The sequence below is a fragment of the Mesocricetus auratus genome, unplaced genomic scaffold (genome assembly GCF_017639785.1).
Source record: "Mesocricetus auratus isolate SY011 unplaced genomic scaffold, BCM_Maur_2.0 Super-Scaffold_100022, whole genome shotgun sequence".
NCBI lineage: Eukaryota > Metazoa > Chordata > Mammalia > Rodentia > Cricetidae > Mesocricetus > Mesocricetus auratus.
In genome coordinates this window covers 20,573,506-20,589,634 of record NW_024429203.1, presented here as the reverse complement: position 1 = coordinate 20,589,634, position 16,129 = coordinate 20,573,506, and the positions used below count along the sequence as shown (strand labels likewise).

Here is a 16,129-nt window from a genome sequence, read left to right as displayed (position 1 = left end):
GCTGAGCGGCCATCTTGTTTTCCTTCCCTCTTCCCTCCTCAGTGGTCGCCCAGCTCTGTGATGCAAGCATAGGGGGAAAAAAAAAGGTGGTGGGTGAACATCTCCAGAGTATGTTGCCATCTTGGCTTCCGGGATCAACCTTTCTCTCTGAAACAAACAAAACAAAACACACCTATGTGTCTCTGCAGTGAGCCTTTGCAGCAAACTGTACTGCCTGGGGTGAGGAGGATGGGAATGAGCTAAGTTGGAGACACTGAAGTACACTGACAGCTTCACTCCTTGGGATGGTGGAAGGATTCCAGAGTTCTTTTCACGGGCTCACTTAATTCCTTTCTGAGAATCAGCTTTTGGACGTCTTGTCATGCAGAGGGTCTCAGTCCTGAGGATCAGAAGTTCAAGGGCATCCTCAGCTACTTAATAAGTTCAAGGTCAGCTTGGGCTCCAAGTGACCCTGCAGTGGGTGGGGGCAAAAAGCAAAACAAAATACTGGCCTCCCACTAAGAGCTACTTCCTTTACAGAGGAAAAGGAATGGGTTAAAAATCCCAAGTTGTAGGACTCCCCACCAAGTGGTTGTAATATACAGACAGAAGTTTTGCTTTTTTAAAAAATTTTTATTCTAACTGTGATTTAATTCTAACCTAACTTCCTCTGCTCTACAAATCCTAAAAGTTAAGCAGCCCAGCCAAGGTCATACAAGTTCAAGTCCAGCCTGGAATCGGTGTAAAGTGTCTGGCACCTCAGAAAAGCCTGGACCTTTCTTTTCCTTATTGGTATACTGTTCACGGGTGAGCCAGCTTCTTCTTCCCCTTGTTTAATGAAGCCCATCAGTGGCCTCCTATCTCTGTTTCTATTGTCTGTGAGAAATTAGGGGGAGAACTTGCTCTACAATTCTTGAGGGATGCTCCATCTGTCTGCTTTAAACAAAATTCTATGTCCAGACAGTTTGATGACAATTGCCCTGTACCCCCAATTTCTCTAATGTATCAGTTGTGGTTTCAAAAGGGCTTCAGTGTCCATACATGGCTCACTGTGGTGGTAACTGTCATGCAGTGATCTGTTTTTATGGAACATAGTCCTAGGTTTAGGGCAAAGTAGGTGATCGAAGGAGGCATCCCATCTCCCAGCTAGGTGACAGTTGGCCTTATGTTTGCCAACTTCCCTTGAGAATCTTCTAGAGAAATGGTCCTCAACCTTCCTAATGCTGTAACCCTTTAATACAGTTCCTCATGTTGTGGTGACCCCCAGCCATAAAACTATTTTCGTTGCTACTTTATAACTGTAATTTTGTTACTATTGTGAATCATAATATAAGTATCTGTTATGTAACCCTCAAAGGGGTCTGGGCTCATAGGTTGAGAACCACTGCTCTAGGTGATGGTGGTGACTGTCTTTCTCCATCGGAGGCATCTTTGACACAATGTGGAACCTGCAGATCCCAGGAGATGGGCGATGATTAGATTGGAAAAGATTGTGGTGGTTTTCTAGGGAGAAGTCCCTATGGCTGGGAGAGGCATGCCGAAGTGTTTGAGGCTGAGTGTCAGGGTGGTTGCTTGCAACTCAGTTTCAAAAGATTCAGAAAAAAGTAGCAAACTTACTGGAATACTAATAATTGGTGGAGGCTGTGCATATCCAAAGTTCATCAGGCACTAACTCAGCTCTTCTTCAGATAACGCTTTTGTAGTGAAGAGGCTAGGCAAACAGAATGTGCCCCTGCCACAGACGGCTTATCATAGTCTTCACTTATCAAACAAATATTTGAGACACGGTGTTTAATCAAAGGCAGAAGAGAAGCATGGTCAGTTAGGAATTTAAAGAGATCTTAGGAGTGACTCCTTTTTCCTAGGGCATTAGTACTGTGACAGGAAGGCTTCCAAGATGGACTATTATTTGGGCTAGAGGTTTAAAAATGCAGTTATGTGGGTGATGGTGGCACACACCTTAAATCCCAGTATCTGGGAGATGAAGGTAGGTGGATCTCTGTGAGTGTGAGGCTATCCTGGTCTACAAAGAGAGTTCCAGGACAGATAGAGCTGTACAGAGAAATCTGCTCTCAAAGAACCAAAAAAAAAAAAAAAAAAAAAAAAAGAAAGAAATAAAAAAGAAAGGGGAAAACACACAGTTTTAATCAGAAGAAGGTAAGGCATTTTAGACAAGGGGACAATAAAAAACATTAAGAGAATCGGAGACTACTTGGAGAACAAAGATGAGCCCATGTAAATGTGGTGGAGAATATGCTGGGATGGAAACTTAGGATGGTGTCTGGGGATAGATAACCTTGAATGCCATACAGACAGTGTTGTGAAAAGGTACATGGAGCTGTCAACACTCAGTTCCATGGAATTTTCTTTGACAGAAACTCCCGCCCAGACTTCAAAACCAGCATGTGGGATTCTTCTCCAAGGTTTTCCCAGCATCTGCCAATAGGATTATTCAACTGGGTCTTCTCTGTTTCTGTTCCTGAGCTCATCCACACTTGTTGCTGATGTCACAGGGCATACAAAAGTCCAATCACAACTGTCAGCTCTGAGCATTGTTCTTAGAATCAATCATCATGATTCCTTCTTGACCCTTTCCACTTTTCCATCCCCTCCACTTGACAACTCAGCTCCCACATGTGCCTCAAGGTCTGCTTTGAACCAATCAGTGGACCCTGGGTTCTTTGTTCCCATGGTGGTTTACTTTTCTAGTCTCCTGGGTGTAGAACCACAGGTAGGAGTCTTGGCTTCTACTCATTCTATCCTGGGAAATCAGATCAGCTAAATGACTGTCTTTGAGACTTCACCAGTGTAGGTCTCTATACTCTGAGACCTTTGTGCCTGTATTTTTGCTGTGTCATTTGTTTCTATTGCTGTAAAGAGACTATGACCACAGCAACTCCTATAAAGGAAAAACATTTAATTGGGATGGCTTACAGTTTTGGAGGTCTAGTCAATTACTATCATGGTGGGAAGCATGGTGGCATGCAGGCAGACATGATGCTGGAGAAGTAGCTGAGAGTCTATATCTTGACTCACAGGCAACAGGAAGTAGTCTGTCTCACCAGGCATGGCTTGAGCATATATAACACCTCAAAGCCCACATCCACAGTGACATGCTTCCTTCAATAAGGCCATACCTCCTAATATTGCTACTCCCTTTATGGAAAGAGCCATCACCCATAGTAACAATGTTTTTCACCTTGTACTAGCTAGTTTTACATTGCCTTCACACAAGCTAGAATCATCAGAGAGGAAGGAACCTCAGTTGAGAAAATGCCTCCATTTTCTCCAATGTAGGGCATTTTCTTTATTACTGATTGATGTGAGAGGGCCCAGCCCATCGTGGTTGGGGCCACATCTAGACTAGCCCTGAGTTCTATAAGAAAGCCGACTGAGCAAACCATGGCAAGTAAGCCAGTAAGAAGCACCCCTCCATGGCCTCTGCATTAACTCCTGCCTCCATATTCCTCCCCTGCTTGAGTTCCTGCTGTCACTGCTTTTGATGATGAATGATATGGAACTGTGAGTGAAATAAACCCTTTCCTCTCCAAGTTCCTTTTGGTCATGGTGTTTTGTCATATCAGTAGTGACCCAACTAAGACCAATTGGTACCAGGATCATGGGATATTGCTGTGACAGACCTGTGTTGTTTTGGGGAGGATTATGGAAGGACTTTGGAATTTTGGACTAGAAAATCCATTGAGTGTTCTGAGCTTTTCTGTGGGAGCTTAGAAGATAAGAATGTCGAGGGCAGTGCAGATGATGGAAGCCTGGTTTGTGGAATTCCAGAAGGAAGTTTGAGAGTCACTTCAAGACTCTAGTGGGACTGTTCACTACTTTTTAGTTGAGAATCTGTGGTTCTGGCTAGCTGGGACTGAAGAATCAGTTGTGATTAACAAGAGACCAGAGTCGCTGACACAAACCTTTGCTTTGCTGGGATACTCTATGCTGGCCAGCTGGAGTTGAAAAATTAGTGGTGATTAAAAAGGTACGCATGTCATTGAGGTGCAATCTTTTGGGAAGTGTTTCCTCAGAATCAGTACAAAGAAGCTATGTTTCAGAGGTGACCAAAGTTGTACTTTTCACTGATGGTCAAACTTGGTAGTGTAAAAGTCACCCAGGTGGTACTGGTTTTGAAAGTATGAGGGGGTTATGAGAAGCAGCTGGGCTGGGCACTATACGTAACCATGATAGGCCATTAAAGAAGGTGCAGCCACAGTAGCAGCAAAATCCCCATGATCCAGAGGTTATGGAGGAGAAGTTGAGGCTTGGTACCATGAAGTGAACCTAGGAGAGGCTATTGGCGAAAGTGTAGCCCACTTGCAACAGAGATCTCAGCATTTTGGAGATGCCAGCACCATGAAATGACCACCAAGAATAGCAGAGCAATGAAATAGAGCTTGCCAGATCCTGGAAGAAAAACTTTGCATGCTGCAGAGACAGAACCGTTATTATAAGTGACCTAAGACCCTTGGAGGAGCCCAGAAGATCGTGAATGAATCCCAGATGTTGGACATTGAGTTTTTTACACTCTTGGAGTTTGGTTTTACTTTGTTCGGATTGTGACTGCCCTGATTCTTCCCTCTTGAAGTAAGAAAATATTTAACCTAATTTTCATTTTTACAGGAGCTGACAGTTGAGAGACTTTGAACTTTTAAAAGAGATGCTGGGTTTTTTAAGTGACTGGATATTTTAAAGAGATTGCACCACTCTTTATAATGTGTTTGAATTTGAAAAGACTGTAGAACTTTTAAAGTTATTTGTGTTTTATATTGGAATATTAATATCAACATGCTATCTGGAGGATAAATGAGAAAGGAAAGGTTCTAGTTGAACAGTGATGTGTTTGTATGTCAAGCTGACAAGGGATCATCTGGGATGGCTAATTTTATGTGGGTGAAATAAACCTTTTGCCCCCCCCAATTGCTTTTGGTCATGGTGTTTAATCACAGCAATAGTAACACTATGACACACCTAGATAGAGCCCTTTTAACTAGAAGATCCCTCCAAACACTCATTAAGTAAAAAGATTTCCAGAGTCCCATTCCTGTCTGATCTGAATAGAAAATACATTTTTGCCACATCTGCAGGGGCATGACCACTTTATCTCTGAAAACACATGATGAGCGACAATGGAACTAACTCTGGAGCTTGGAGCTGTTGCTGTGAAGACCCAAGGCCAGGAACCACGGGGTCTGTTCTGATCACTGAATAACCATAAAACAGATGCTGTGTAATTGGGTTGGCTGTACTGGAACTACTTTCTTGATTTCTAATTTCAAATATTTTCTCTGTCCCTGATCCCCTTATTCATAGAAGAGGAATAAGAAGTCTGTGGTTTGATGGTTCAGGGCCAAGTTAACCATGTCTGTCAGATGTTTGTGAAAATCAAAAGTTCCCGACAGACTCAAATCATAGTGTAAATCCCACTCAGGGTAATTTGAAGGGGTTTGGTGACTGACTCTCCTGTCAAAGAATGGACATCTGTCTAGCTGACTTTATCCAATGTGAGACAGGACTTATCATCTCTTTATTCTTGGGTTTCGAACCAGAAGCACCAAGATCTTCCCCCTACAGGTGACCAGGTCTGGGACCAGAACTTGCCCAGAACACCCTTTTTGAAGTATTACCCACACACAGCTGTTTTATTTCAGGTCAACTTGCAAAATTCAGTGATTCTTCCTTGAGCAGACTCAAAAGTGGGGCTCTTTGCTAGGTGCTATGTGCCACGACAAGAATCATTTGTGCTCAAAACTGGCTTGGTCTACACCACCTCTGCTCCCAGCTTTTTGTAATGCAAGGAACTGGCTCTACCCTCAGATTCTTTGTGAGATTCTGTATAACCAATTGGATATAGAGGAGTGAGAGTCAGCCTCTTCACTGGGGACGTTTAGAGAAGCCAGTAGAATATTGCATGGTAAAATGTGTTGTTGCAGACCTGAAAGTGTAGTTCAGCCAGTGGTAGGCTCTTGGTTAACATAAGCAAGTATACCCTCGGTTCAATGCCTGTGCCTGCAAAAGAGTTGTACTGCAATTGACAGCCATAATTATAAGTCACCCTCAAAGGGATTTCATCTTGCTAGGAAGCATGACAGATGCTTGAGGAGACCTTACGTACACACACATAGAGCATGAGGGAGACCCTGAATGCCCCCACATCCTCTGTGAGCATCTGATGCCCCAGTGCCTGCCACGGGGCTTGATATAACCCATTTCCACCAGCAACATGAAAACAGTAGTAAAAGAGGATTCCTAGAACCTTTCCATGGTCCATGGGTTCTGAATGGTGTTGAATTATCCCCCCTCCACCATCCCTGCTAGAGTCTGAGGTGAGTTATGGATTGAATGTGAATTCCACTACTTTTAACCCCTACCATGGTGCCACTGAACCTTTCTGAGGCCTCTCAGAGAGTCCTCACATTTCAACAAGCTCATCACTACTTCATCAATCTCTCCATCCTTGCTGGACTTTGAAGCCAGAACTCCAACATCCGTCCTATCCTATCATAGCCACCCTGTGTGATCGGGTTAGCCTCCTCTTTCTTTTATCTCCAAGTCTTAGTATTTCCCACGAAAACAAGCACAGGGTCCTGCACATGGTATGTGTTCAATAAATATTTATTGGATGAATGGTTCATTTTCTTCTCCATATGATATTCAAAAAGACTTAATTAAGGGATTAACTATATGAGGCTCCGTGCCAGGTGCCCTACAGAGATAATTACAAGGAGGAACCCTGTCCCTAAGTAGCTTAACATCTAAAACTATTAAACAGATATAAACACTCATTTATAGCAGCCAATGACCTGGGTTGTTAATCTAGAATCTATTGGCATGCTCCTCCCCCAATGGTTGCATCTATGAATCCCCTGAATTTGTATGGAATCTGTTGCATGTGAAATAGGAGCCATAGGCATTGGGAAAATTAGAACTAAAAGCTTGGTAAGAAGTGAGAGACGTCAAATTTCCTTCAGATATGTTAATTGGTTAGATGAAGGCTAGGAGAGTTAGGGTAGAAGCATCATGGGTAATTCTTGGATTCACTACATGAATCATTTGTTCTGCCATGGGAGTGGGAAGATGATAGCTTGATGGAGAGATGGCAGAAGACCTGGAGGAGAAGAGAGACAGAAGGCAGGTGCTAAGGAAGTGTGGATGTCTACCAGGCATAGATCGAGCAAATGGGTGGTGAATGAATTAGAGCTATGGAGAGAAGCAGGCTGGGAACATCAAGCTGGGAAACTGCTGTGTGTTTTTGATACTTACAGCCAGCTGCTGACAGTGTAGTACCCTCACATGCAGAGTTGACCCTGGTAAGAAGAAAGCAGTAGTCAGTTATGTGAAATTTTACCTCTAGGAGCTGTATCATTTCAGTGTGTTGATACAGTGTGTCATTGACTAAACAGAACTGGAATGTAGGAATCATGTCTTATTAGTCCTAAAATTTCCAGGGAACATAATCATGGGTACAGTAAATGATATTCACTCTTATAAGTGGAAAAAGAGCAGGGGGGAGGAAAGAGGAAAAGGAAAGAAAAGGAATGGAAAGGAAAGGAAAAAAGAAAATCTCAAAGGCGAATAAAATATCCCTAAATTTGAGGTTTCTGTGGCTAAGATCAGCAGTCTCTATCAACCTCAGGGTGAAGGTTAGGAATGGGTGTGCCATCATATGTCTCCATAGGGAGCAGGATAGCGGCACTGCTGTGTCAAAGATCTGGAGTCCTTGGTAGGACACACACTCAACAATGACATCTGTGCACAAGGGCACTTGGCTGGGGAACAACTGCACTTCCACCTCCACCATCTGTCCAGTGAATTCCCAGCCCACTGGCTACAGTGTTGCTTACCTCTTAATTACTGGCCTTGGCTCCCACCTGGCTCCAGAGAGCCGCTCTGCTTCCCTTCTGCATTTTAAACAGTGACCTGACAAAGCCTGTGTCGTCTCTCAGTTGAGGTTGCCTTTGGTCAACTTGAGCCAGACTTTCCCCCTTGGATATCCTGACCTTGCCCATTCAGAGTTTCTGAGCAGCTTGACATCCCGGTGGCCCTGGCAGCTCTGAGCTGATTCTGCTACTCAGAGGCAATGCCCCATAGGGCAAACTGGCATTTAGAGCCCCTAACAGTAGCTGGCAAAGAGAAAACCAATTAAGAGGGCAGTTGAGAGGTGCCTGGACCTATGGCACAGTTACCATTGGTAGACTGTCCAAGTGGCAGTGATGGTAATTATCTGATTCTCCCATACTCTGTTTAAGATTCTGGAAACGTGGGAAAGAACTCAGTTTAATCAGTTTACCTCTCTCCAGACGAGGTCTAATTTATACTATTCTCCTAAAAACGTTTGGATATTTTCTTTCTTTGAGGATAGGGTCCTGAGGTTAGGAAATCCTAGTTCAGAGCATACGCCACAGGTGGAGAGTTCCTCTGGCTACATTCACCCAACCTGCTTCCCTTTGACCCCCTTTGGCTCTTTCCTAAATCCTAATGCATAGAGAAAGTACCCAGGTTCCACCCATCCCTTCTGCATCGAGTTGCTTTTGCGCTGCAGATGTCTTTCCGTGTCAGCTTCCTTGACCATGGCAGTGAATGGAGCACAATGCCTATATCTCTGAGAAGCCTTTTCTCACCAGCAGTTTGGACATATCCTAGGTGTTTGAGAAAGCCCACGTACAGGCATTTGTATAAGCATTCTAGGGTCTGGGCTTTTATGAAGAAGCGAGAAGGAAATATTAGTGAATTTTGTTTCAAAGCATTTTTTTCATTGTATCCTAACTAGTGTTTACTTCAACAAACCTTTTGGGAAAAAAGGCCAGAGAAACAGCTCCCCATTTTTTGCAGACAGCAAAATCTAGTTCTTTACTAGGAAGATCTTTACTTGAACTTGGGTTTTCAGGTTCTGACTACAGGAAGAATTTCTCTGTGGGTAGAAGGCATTACACATTACCTGATTCATTCATCTGGGATGAAGATGCCAGAAAAGTGCTCTGAGAATGGGCCTTCAACTCTGTTGTTACCCATTTGGTGTCTATTGGTATCTTTGGAGTCAGCAAGGGAGTTTAGGAATCTGTTCATTATATTTTCTTTATAAGAGAAATACTGTCCAATGACAGCTTTGGTACATTCTGGACTAATGGAATATTATTTGAAGTATTTGAAAACTAGTTCTATCTTTTCAGTCCTCTATCATAACCGAGAAGCTTCAGAGTCTGATCTGGGATGGCAATGGCACCACAGGACCAGCATCAGAGTACACCCTGCTGATTGCTGGAGTCAGGAGTAGCTGCTCGGGAATCCCTTATCAGATGGTGTTCTTGCTTGGCTTTAGATGGAGTAGACTCGGGTATTAATCAACAGGTCTGACTACATACATGTGCAGGGCAGCTGGAGATGGTTCCTTGAACAATTGAGAAAACCCACGAGGGATTTACCCTATAGTTAAACAGCCAAAATCAAATGCTTGAAATTCAATTGGGTGACAAAGTACATCATCATGCATGTTAATAAGAGAGTTGGTTATTCCAAGGCAGAGGTGGGTAGATCTATGAAGCTTACTGCCTAGCCAGTCTAGCATATTTGGTGAGGCCAGTGAAAGACTGTTTAAAAATGTATATATCTCTTGAGGAATAATATGGTTTTATACATCACTTATTCCACATTTGAATATTATATACTTCCTGTGCTCTCAGTTTCCCTTATCGTAAAGTTGACTATTACATTAGTATAAACAAGATTTTGCTAAAATAATGAAAGTCTACACTTAAAGCATTAGTATGAAGAAGCCTTATTTCTTGCTCAGGTAACACATGCAGAAAAAAGTTGTTGGGACTTCTCTGTTCCATGTGGCACTTGGAACCCAAATTCAGGAAAGCTTGCTGTCTTTTATCCAAACTTTGCAGTATGAGCACCACGGTTCCCAAGGAAGGGAGGAGAAGGTTGGACAAGGAACACTGACTCTTAAGCTGTTTCCACTGCTCATAGTCCATCCATGGTTCTAAACTAGTCATGTGAATCCAAGACCATGTAGTGGAAGTTGGAGACTATGACACTAATAGTTTCTGCTACAAATGAGAAGTGGATATAAGAATAGATGTGTTCTCTCCCCCCATACCTGCTCAAAACCACAGTGCAAAACACAGGATGCTAGGGATCTTCAGGGAGATGGAGACAAAATACTTAAGAGGGGCTGGGTAGGTAGGTCAACAGGGCTGAGTCTGGGGAAGGATTTTGTTGATCATGATGTTTCAGTAAAGCTGGGAAGATTGGTAGGCTTTGATAGACTTTCAAACAAGCGCATATTGACAGAGAAGCATCAACAAAACAGTGAAAGTTTGCTTGGGGGCAGGTAGAGCACAGGAAAAGGAAAAACAGTCCTAAGACAGTGATGTCTGGTGAAGAAGCAAGCATAAACCAGGCCTGGGTACTAGTTATGTGTACTAGCCCATTTTATTATATACACAGTCTTTGGTCCAAATAAGTTTAGTAACTCCAAGGCATGATGATATGCGACAGAGCTAGTGTTTTCTCCAGTGGGTACACTAAACACCCATTGGAGGATTCGGTGAGGGCAGATGCCAGAAGGCCACAAACACCATTTGCTCTGAAGACAGAGAACAAAATAGAAGGTTTAAGAGCAGGAGAAGCACGGTTGGTGCAGGTCCAAGTGTGAACTCCTGGGAGAGTGGAGCAAAGGACTTGGAACTGGGTTCTCCCTGCAGCAGAAGCAGAGGCTATGGCCCATTAAGTAATCAAGTGTGCTCCAGCCAAGTAAGAACATGATTTGGAAGCAGATAGATGTGTCTGGAAGGCATAGGCTTCAGAGAAAGGAAAATATGGGGCCGTGCAATATGGCAAGAGGTTGCAAGCCTAGCATTAGCTCAGTTTTATTTAGCCGGCAAGAAAAAGATGGGCACTATGAAGACACAATTGAGGAATGTTTGGAGTAATGCTTCTTTGTCCTTTGCTGTCCGCAGCCTGATTCTAGTCCTGGACCCCACACACCTGTCCTTTCAAAGCCTGAAGACATTTTTAGAGCCAATCCCAGCAACTCCTTGTTCTGTCTTTCAAAAGATCTCCTCTTCTCTATAAGCAATGAAATAATTGAAATCAGGTTGTTGTTTCTCTCCCCTGTCCCCCCTTTTCTTTTTTACAAGAGCCATTACAAAGGTGTGAAATATTAGACACTTACGCATCTGTGAATAAGATTGTAGGCTAAAAACGTGTGAGTTCCCGTCTCAGCTAATGAACCAGAATCTGGTTTTAATTTTTGAACAGCAAAAATGTTCTGCCTTTTTTTTTGGTCATCCTGCAGAAGACTTCATATTTTAATAATTCAGTGGAGTCTAATTATTTTAATTAATCACCTTCTTTTGAGAGTTGTCAGTGGGCTTCATTATATTCTTGTTGCTGTAGGTACTGTTGGGAATTTTAAGGATACACACACACACACACACACACACACATATATATATAGATAGATATATATACATATCTTGGTCACTCACAGATGATGGCTGATCTGTTCATAACTCCTGTTTCTTTTGTCTCATTTCTGCCCTTTGACAAGTTAACAGAACCATCTCTGGCCATTCTGTGCCTTAAAAATTGCTGCCTAGAGAGAAAAGGAAAATGCTATTTAGAGCCAGTCAATATTTTTGCATCTTTTGGGGTCATGATGGATATACTGGGACTGACTGACAATAGCTTTTATTTTACAGTCAGCATAATTTGCTTTCCTTACAACAAAGCCCAATTAACTTGTAGTTCATGCTGTGGCAATGAAAACATGTTCATTTCTGAAGTTGGCTGGTGGAGGCTCCTTCCTCACTTGAATGTGGTGTTTCTGTTTGGCCCTGACCCAGGTTCACTGGGCATCACTAAACAGATCTTTTAATTTTTGAGACTATGTAAGTTCACTGCATGGAGGGAAGACAATGCTTTAGTATGGCATTAGTAATTCACAAGTGGAATGTTTGGAGGCTCCATGCTAGAGGCTGGCTTGGAACGAACCTGTGTGGCTTAAGGGCCAGGTTTCTTATATTTTTGGTTGTGAGCCTAGCCTTTAATGGCTGAGCTATCCCTCCAACCCAAGTGCCGGATTTTTAATGTTGCTTGTTCATCTGGCTTCATGGACTGTCTATTTTCTTACTGATTCCTTTGAGACCGCTTCACATAGTTCAGTCTGACCTTGAGCTTGCTGGGCAGCTGCCTTGAACTTCTGAATCTCCTGCGTCTACACTCAGTCTGTGAGATGCAGCCCAGGACTTCATACCTGCTAGGCAAGCACTCCACCAGGCTACATTCCCAGGCTTTTCATTTTTTTATTTTTTAAACCATTAAAGAGAACTCAGATCTTATGGTTTTATTTCCTCTTGTAAATATAAAATAATATCCAATTCATCAACACATTGAAATACAAAGAGAGGAACACCATGCTGCCTTCCTTTAGGGATCTCCTTTCTCCCCTTGGCAGTTGCATGGCTCTGAACTTCCCTATGCAGACTGTAACATCTTTCCTGTGCTTGTTATGCTTCTGTCCCTGGTCCCAGGGCTCTGCTCAGTTGGGACAGGACAGCTAGCCCTGCCAGGCAGTCAGGTTTTATGAGAACTAAGAACAATGTGCAGTGTACAGCCTGCCTGGGTGCACTGTATCAGATTCCTGCAGACTGTGGAGAGATTTCCATTTGTGGTGCAGACTGAAGACTTTTATTTTGAAATGCCGACTGTCTGAAATCAGATTTATTCAACCCTGACTTTGGCTTTGAAATGAGGCTCACATGGTACCTGTCACCTGAAGGGTGCAATTAGGGTCCACACATGGAGCTGTGCTTTCTGTCAGTGCTGTGGGGTGGACATGAGCAGAGCCTTGGCTTTGTTTGGCTGAGGGAAAAAAGAAGGCCTGTTTAGGAAGCTTTTGTTGTTTCACCTTTTCCTGTCTTCTGCCTCTGCCCCACCCTCCATCCTCCCAAATCTACAGCAACTTGGGAGGACTCGGCAATTGACAAGAAAAAAAATCAATAATCAGATCAATCCCTGCTGTAGATCCAGAAAGACTTGTGGTGGAAAACAGTCCTGGTCCTTTTGAGTCCCCTGAAATTTTTGCATGGCATCCAGAGATGGTAATTGATTGAAACTGCCTGTGGTTTTAGGAAGTGCTCTGGTTACAAGGAAACATCCTTTTATGTTGCTGGATGCCAGCCACAAAAATCTCTGCAGTCAGGGATCTGGCAGAGGTTGAGCTCCTCCAGGGTGTAAATAAACCAGCCTGGTCTATAACCCAATAGAAGTCAATTTATTGTGTGTGTTTCAAATCACTCAGCTCAAAGCCCTGCCCGGTTATTAAAGAAAAGGTGTGGGGTGCAGCCTGCAGCTCAGACAATAGGTGACAGCAAACCGCAGTGTTTGTAAGGTCTGTGGAAGTCATGGAGGAAACGGAGGGCCCTGTAGCGGTACATCTCTCCTTCCCTGGTTTCTAAAGAACTGCTGGGAATCAAGACACTAAGCATGATTGGCACCCAGAACTGCTTACTATGCTAGCTGGGAGCCTGGGGCTCACAAAACTTAAGTGGGTGACCATTTTATAACACTGGTGTGGAAAGCCAGTGACATTTTTTTTTTGCTGCAGTGTTCTGCCATGGAAAAGGCATTAGAACTGGAAGTTTAGCTGGGCCTTGTCTTGTTACCCACTGAGACGCCATGGCAATGTGGTGATGGGAGCTTGCTCGCATGCCTTGGGCAGGAAACATGTTGAGTACCAGGTCACACAGAGAGCCAGTTCACTGTACAGCAGAAGGTTCATTTAGTCCTGATCAAGAGTAGAGGAAGAATCCCAGCACCTTTGCCTCCAGCTTTAGTATAATTGCAGTCCGCACACGGAGTGTGGCAGCAGGTTAAGGGTATTAAATGTTCTCGGCCTTACTTGCGTCTTGTTCCAGACTGGCAATGGCAGTGAATTATTAGAGAAAACCAGGGTAATCTGCACAAAGCAGTCGCTTAATTGCTTCTTCAGCCCTGGTCCATCGAGTCCCACTGCCCATCAATACCCTAAAATATGCTAAAAGAGACCCCACCATGATTTCATAATTATTCCATTTCACTTTAACATAGCAAGGCATTAATAGTCTGGCCGCAGTCTTTTTTTTTTTTTTTTTTTTTTGGTGATGGTGGTGGCCTCCCTCCTAACTCCATCCCCTTCATTCTCATTGGCTCCTGCCAAGTACCAGGGAACCAATGAGATTCCTCTTCTTCATTCATGTCCTAGCAACAAGCCCAGTTCCAATCTTTCTCTGCCAAACTAACACCTGAAAAATTACATCATGAATAATGGCAAAAAGCAGCAAGGGCCAGAGAAGGGCTTTTTTTTTTTTCCTTCATCTGTCTGCTTCAGAGTTCATTTAAGGTGTTTTTGTCTAGATTCTTAAAGCAACAATGTCCTAGATTTTTGCTGATCTTTTTCAGCCACCGGTTAACATATATATATATATATATATATATATATATATATATATATATATATATATATATATATATATATAATACCCAGTCACTGAATGCAGCAACAGCTTTTTAGGCTAAATAAAAGGAAAACATTTTAATGTGGGTTCGCTGCATAGTCCCCCACGCCCTCAGAAAGGTCTGCATTCAGAGGAATGGGGAAATTGATTGCTCTTCTTTAGGAAAAAACTAAATTGCCCTAAATCTCACAGGCAGCCCACCCACTCTTCAACAAAAATGTAGCCCCTGTCCCGGCAGTTTCTCCTGTTCCAATTACATATCCCCAAGGCTCCTTTCGTTACTTTTTTGGGATAAAGCCCATTCTTTATGGGGATCATGTAGCCAGGGAATGAGGTACCTAGAGAATCTCCCCCCAGAAGTGGAATTGTGGGAGTATACAGGTCCACCGGGTGGAGGTGCTTTAGCACGTGTAGGTCCGTGCATGTGGGGGCAGAGAATGCAAACCCACAGCCGGGGAACCGCAGCGACAATGACATCCAGATGACCCAGGCAGGGGTGGGTGGGAGAGGAAACTGAGAAAGTGAGGTGGGCTGATGGCGAGTGGACTTGCGGGGGAGGGGAGTGATTGGGGTGGGGGTGGAGGCCCTGGAGGGGTCAGGGTTGTGAAAGAAAACGTCCACCCTTCTAGGCATTTTTCAAGTCCCAGACGCCGCTTCCGGCTTCCCCCACCCCACCCAGTCTAGAGCAGACGCTGCTCGAGGAGACTCAGACACAAAGGACCGCAGCCCCGCGCAGGCATCGAGGGGGGAGGGGAGGGACACCTGCCTGTGTGCACGTGCAGGGATGCAGCCGGCGAAGTCCTGGAGCTCAGTGCCACCTAGGTCTCCCCTGCAGGCTCCTGGACCTAGGGAGGGCAGGAACCTGGCAAGGATCCCGGGAGCCGGCTACAGGGGTGGGTGCTTGGCTGAAGGAACAGAGAATAGATCCACTGGGTGCTTGACTCCTAGGTGGGGCTTTCTGATCTCCTCAGCCATCTTCTTGGCTGCAGGGTAGTTGGGATCTGCCGACAGTTGGCCTGGGTGCTTGTCAAAGCCAGTAACTATAAATCCCGGGTAGGAAAGAGAACCCTGCTGGTCAAGGGACTAGATGGAGGAGTGCTGGAGAGCTTGCTCTTGGGAAGGAGGTAGAGAGATGCAGCCTTTACCACCCTACACACAGGCTGCAGTAGTAACTCTTACTCAAGTTCTCCCTGTTATGCCTCTGTGGGTGCGGGAGGAATAACAAAGAGTGGGGATGAGGTGCTCGAGGGGATGCATGCCTCTTTTCTACCTACTCAGCCTGCTTCCTGGTGGTCCAAGAGAGGGGCTCAGAAATCTCAAGCATCCCATCCCAGGGTACAGAGGATTTGGATGATGTACTGATGGATCCTCAGAGGCTGTTTGGGAGAAACAGGTGGTCATGCAGCTCAGTGGAAAAGTCACCAGGGGAGCGAGCACTACAGAAGGACTCAGTTCTTGTATTGCCTCTGCCTAGGGCAGGGAGTTCTAGAGAAGTGGCATCCTGTATCCTATCCTATGTCACTGTTCAGTGACAACAGGTGATGCTCTCCAAGTGGCTAAGTGGGGTAAGGCTTCCACAGTATTCAGTCATGTCAGTGTCAGCATGCCCCCCCCCCACAGTGCTGTGTTAGCGTTGTGCTAGA

General features: G+C 44.3%; 1 long non-coding RNA gene across 1 annotated transcript; it reads right to left on the bottom strand.

Annotated features, from left to right (window-relative positions):
* Positions 1-6,581: 6,581 nt before the first annotated feature.
* On the bottom strand, positions 6,582-15,461 carry LOC121133527. The gene is made up of 4 exons (XR_005870396.1): positions 15,249-15,461; positions 11,478-11,580; positions 7,246-7,289; positions 6,582-7,090 (listed from the first exon to the last, which is right to left on the bottom strand). It is a non-coding gene; the product is annotated as an uncharacterized LOC121133527 (long non-coding RNA).
* Positions 15,462-16,129: the final 668 nt, after the last annotated feature.